This window comes from Ostrea edulis, chromosome 1, assembly GCF_947568905.1.
Source record: "Ostrea edulis chromosome 1, xbOstEdul1.1, whole genome shotgun sequence".
NCBI classification, from domain to species: Eukaryota; Metazoa; Mollusca; class Bivalvia; order Ostreida; family Ostreidae; genus Ostrea; species Ostrea edulis.
In genome coordinates, this window is record NC_079164.1 from 42,532,600 (window position 1) to 42,538,160 (window position 5,561).

The following is a 5,561-nucleotide window of genomic DNA, read 5'->3' on the forward strand; positions in this document are numbered from 1 at the left end:
AATATAAACTTCGAGCACCTTAGGTTTTATCAAATATGTAAAATTCGACTATTTGATAGTGAAAGTGGGAGCGGTATATTCCGGAAAAAAGGAAAGTTGATTAAATGAAATTTCTGAAATAATTATACTGTATTTATTTCTTAATATAAATGTTGCACATAGGCTAGTGCGCAAAATAATAAAGGTACACAACCTTTTTCGGGTTTATCCTAATAGATCGTTTAAAAAATACCTGATCGATACAAAACAGCTATCAAATCGTCCCAATCGGGACCCATCGCCCTTTACGTCATAATTTTTTTTGAATGTGCTACACGGGCAGATGAAAACAACCCATGGTCTCGCGCGGAAATGAGCGAAATGAAAGAGACGTATCCGGTAGTTAGTATTTATCCGGAATGCTTGTGCGCAATGGCGGCAATAAACAAACGAAGCGGATACGTTGAAGGAAAATCTTCTTTATTTATTTCTTACCGTTATGTAGACCAGTGAAAATAATGTACAACGATTAATCGTATAAATCCCATGAAGAATAGAAAACTGAAAGTAGGGCAAACATAGATCCCTGGACATATCAGAGGTGAGATCAGGTAAGTAGGGCTATTCTATGCATGAATGAAATGCAAAACTCACTGTCTGAACCAAATTATCCTACTGGTTTGACAATTCCATTACATCGAAATGATCATTGTATTTTCGTCCAACCCCCAACAAATAATCGGAAAGTAGACATTGATTTGGGGGAGTGGACATCAAGGGGGGGGGGGGGAGCTAAAGTGTTGAGATGAAAATGTAATCAAATTTATCAGTTGTAGCATGAATACCAGAACTAGTAAATGCACAATTGGCTGGAAAAAGAGCAATATGGACTTGTATAATTATATAATGTGTATGTTTAATTGTTCAGAATGCAAAGTTGCAGTATGTATTCACATAGACATATAACGGATAACATATCTGTTATACATGTTATATGTCTATGCCCGGGGCAAGGTTGGCAAAAAAGTGGTCGATATGAGGCCGGTGGTCAATACTGGTTAAAACTGGTTAATACTGGTCGATTGAAAATTGTTTGGTATATATAATATACTTATAAGTCATAATATTACATAAATAATGTACAAATGACTGACTGGGGAGATGTAAAAGTTTCTGTTCAAATTCCTTAATTTAACAAGAACTACCTTAGTATAAGTATTGTTTCATCAATCTTCATTTTAACTGTTGAATACTGTTGAATAAACATTTGAGGGTGGGTTAATGATGTTTTCATAACAATAACAGGTACACTGGTCATCTCTGGTCCCAGCCTATGCTTATTAACACCTGTCCACTCTGCTTCCTGGGCTCAGGTAATGTCCAGCTACCTTTTATTCTTAATCTGTCCAGGTACATATATTAAGAGGTCTGTCTCCAATAATCAAGCTATGTTATAGAACTGTGACCCTCTGGTAGGTACTGAAGATATTTCGGTCAGTTTTAGCAAACCAAATATATTAAACTTATGAAACTACATTTGATTATCTAATGAAAAATATTAATCAACAATGATCCATATAATGAAAAGACTTAATTTATCTTTATCTTTGCAAGAAATTTACAAAAATAGGAAAATGGACAGTTTAAATCACAACTGACCATTATTGACCACTTGGGGAGTATTGACCGGGATGGTTAAAACCACTGGTTAAAACCGGGGGCGGTTTTAACCGCCCAACCCTGCTATGCCTCTATGGTATTCAGAGATAGATCATACTAACTAATTACTTTTTCTTTAATTAAGTGAATTTATACATTACTTGTTTCTCCTAACTACATGTAATACTTTATGGCATAAAATGAAGATTCAGTCCCTGGTGTTGGAGATCTTTTATCTTGAAAACAATAGATGCTAGTGCCACACAACCAAAGAATGTAGTGAACATACTGCTACCTTTGCATGTATTAATTAGCATATTAAGGTACTAGGAAATATAAATGTAAGGAACAAATGTCTAGGGTGTTTTTTATCTATTAAAAAGATTGTATCAAACTCTAAATCTAATAAGTAAAATTTTGTAATATTCCAGCTTCAGGAAGTTTATCCTATCATAATGGAGATGATTATAGCTACTTTGAACCTACTTTCATGGATCTACCATATTATCTTTTTTTTACTATGACATTTGACTTTATGTTACTTTTCAAGGAAGGTGTAATTTATAAGTATAACGTGCATCACATGCAATTTTAATGATGCAGGCAAATAATTTTGATGCAACATAATTAATAAAAGGCAAGCGTGAACTGTATATCTACCCAGATTAGATTCAATAAGAATTAAAAGTCAAAACCATGGTGGTAACACAAAGCATCTGCATACAAGATTTTTTAGGCTTGTTAAATGGAAAAATTATATGAAAATAATAGTCTCCAGTAATATCTACATTTTAACTCATATGAGAAATCTTATAACAGTTTCAATATTCAGACAGATCATGAGATGGAAACCAATGTAATTGAGATGAAAAGGGAGTACAACTCGAAATATCAAGGAAAAACAAGAAAGGCCATTGTGAATCAGCAGATGATGTCCTATACAACCATCCTTCCATGACACATACAATGGGAAGGTAACAGCTAAGTATATACATATAAATGATATTAAAATCCTGCGTGCTCGTTCCATATAATGTCCCTTGAACATTACAAGTATTTACTTATTCCAAATACATGTAGTTCAAAATTAAGTCAGAAATTCTAAACATTTTTTTTAAATTAAAGTTTATTTCAGGAAACAAAGCCTGTCTGAAACTCCAAAATGACATTTCCAGAAAGCTGAAGAATGGATAAAAATGTATCTTTCATGTGATGCAACGGTGTTCGATCTTGTGACTTTGACCTGGAAGTTTGACCTATTTTTGATAAAAATCTGACCTATTCAATATCTCAACTATTTAAGACAGAGCTTTCATATTTTGTATATAGATTTCTTATGTCAAGATCTTTTGTATCATGCATGTACCATGATTAATTACGTTGTGACCTTGGTCTTATCCAGAACAGCAAGATCTTGTCGATCATATTGGTGTTGAGGCATTTCTGTGTAATGTGAATTCATTTTCAGTAATGTTGTGATCCTTTGGGGCTCATGTAGGCTGGGGCCACAATATGGGATCAACATTTCTCATAGGAATAAAGACTGAAATCTTTTTAAAATCACAACAGCTGTACAATGGCAAGGCCAAGGTGACTCCGTTGAGCGATGTGGCTCTTTGGCCTCTTGTACTGTTTAAGACGCATGTATTTAAAATTTATCATAGGGTATATTTGCATTTATTTTTTCAGAAATTTTGCATGTCCATATGTCTTGGAAGGTGAATAGGTGAAAAGTCAATAGATGCTTACCATATCAGATGCTTGCAGAGGATACTGGAGATAAAGTAGAATTATGGAAAACAGGAAGTGGCAGCCAGGACTGACATCAATGCAATAAACAATGAGCCGAGGAGACGGTCATGGAACTATATAGGACACGTGCTATGGAGGGGAGGTGACAATGACAGTGAGATGGCGTTGGGTTGGACACCAGAAGGGAAAAGGGCATTTAAGAGACCGAAAACAACCTGGAGAGGAACAGTAGAAGCAGAAAGAAAGATTGCAGAATGGAGAAACTTGAATGAGATCAAGATGGTAGCAATAGAACAGAGTGGATTGGAGAGAGTCTCGGTCCTATGTGTTTTGGCATGGAGAGAACTAAGTAATGTCTAGATTGTTGGAGATAGAATGACCAGGAATATGAATGGATGTGCTGGAAACTGTACTAAGACCCTTATGTATTTGGATAGATTTACATACCATCATGATTTTGCTATGAAAAGCTTGAAAAAAATCCTCAACTCATATTGTAGCTGACATTGTACATTTGTACTTATTAATATTTCAAATGAACATATTTTTAGACATACAATATCTAAACTTTGGAGTCCATGTACATCTCCACATTGGATAATAGGTTATGATATATGTGTGTGAAATCTTTTCCTATGGTATGCACATGTTAACACATGAGTTTAAATGATGATGTATATCTTATGACTATGGAAGAGAATGTGTTCAGAACAGAATATGTGTCTAGAAGAGTTGTTGCCCTTGAATGTAATTCATTATTTACATGGGGTTGAAAAATAATCCAGCACGCAGTAGTACTAAATGCATTATGTTAAAATACATTTATGAAGGGTATAAGTGATACTGTCAATTACTGATTAATACACTTTGTGAAATCATATTATTGTTATGTTTAATAAATTTCAAGGCTGCACCTTTGTACATTTTACAATATAATATTCTGCACTTTGGTATCAAATTCTCTTAACCTAATTTAAGAGTTACATATTCATTAACAGCAAGTTAATTATGATATGCTATGTAGTTTGTCAAAGGGGCATTAGCTGTGAAAGTGATGGCAACCTTTTTATTCAAAACCTCTCAATAAGAATATATATTAATGCCTAATAATAATATTTATTTTGTACAAAAACATGAGAAACCTAATAAAACGACAATAGATTGTCACTTTTAGTGTATAGAAATACATAAGGACGAATTATTGTCTTGCAAGACAATAATAATTTAATTACCAAAATTCATGTGATATTCATACACATTCATGTGCCTGTTTTGGGGTTAAAAGGTGTTTGAAATAATTAAATACTGGTGTTATCACTGAAATATACATGTATAATATGGAGCAAATTTCATTTAATTAATTTTTTGGTATCAAAATGGCAGCTAATGTCCCTTTAAGAATAACTATTTTCAATGCACATCATAATAACCTTGTTAAGCTTGAAAGAATATTGGCTATAAGGAATCTTGATCATAAATATTAAAAATATTTTTAATTTCTCTCAAGGAGTTCCTTATAAACAAGCATAAAATCATGATTATAGTACATTGACTCTTGTGTGTTTCAATCTGTTAGACTTTCCCATTTTATTGCATTTCTTGGAAGTTGTGTTAAAAGAATTGGTGGTCTTGAAAAAGGTTGTTGTAGTGAACAGCAAAGGTCAACTGCTATTCAACAGTCTGTATACCTAGTCACCAAGGGCAAGGGTAGATGTCATGTGGTTCTGCATTTCACAGGGCCAGTTAAGGGGCTAAAGAATATAGTGTTAATGACAATTATTTCCATGAATAATGAGAGACATCTCCCATCTCTTTTTATAGTGTTTGTCTTTAAAGATTTTGTGGGAGATGAGAAATACTTCATTTGATGCACAGACACCAAATTAAAAGTGGAGCTTGTTGATCCTAAGTGACATCCTTGCCATTATCTTCAATGCAATCTTTCAAGTGTCTTATAAAGCTGTGCAAAAACTAGTGCTTGCATAATGCACAGACACGTGAAGTGGGTAGTCTACTGTACAGATGTTGTGTACACACCACCACCCCTCCACTGTCTACAAAATATATACCTGAATAACCAGTAATATCACCAGAATATGTTATTTCCCCACCGATCATCTTCATAAGTCATTATGAAGTCAGTTCTACATTCTATGAGCTCTGGTGAGATA

At 33.8% G+C, this 5,561-nt stretch overlaps 1 long non-coding RNA gene across 1 annotated transcript; it reads left to right on the forward strand.

Moving 5' to 3' along the window:
- The first annotated feature begins 310 nt into the window (after positions 1-310).
- On the forward strand, positions 311-4,301 carry LOC130050216 (uncharacterized). Its single transcript, XR_008798639.1, has 2 exons — positions 311-590; positions 2,471-4,301. It is a non-coding gene; the product is annotated as an uncharacterized LOC130050216 (long non-coding RNA).
- The last annotated feature ends 1,260 nt before the right edge of the window (positions 4,302-5,561 follow it).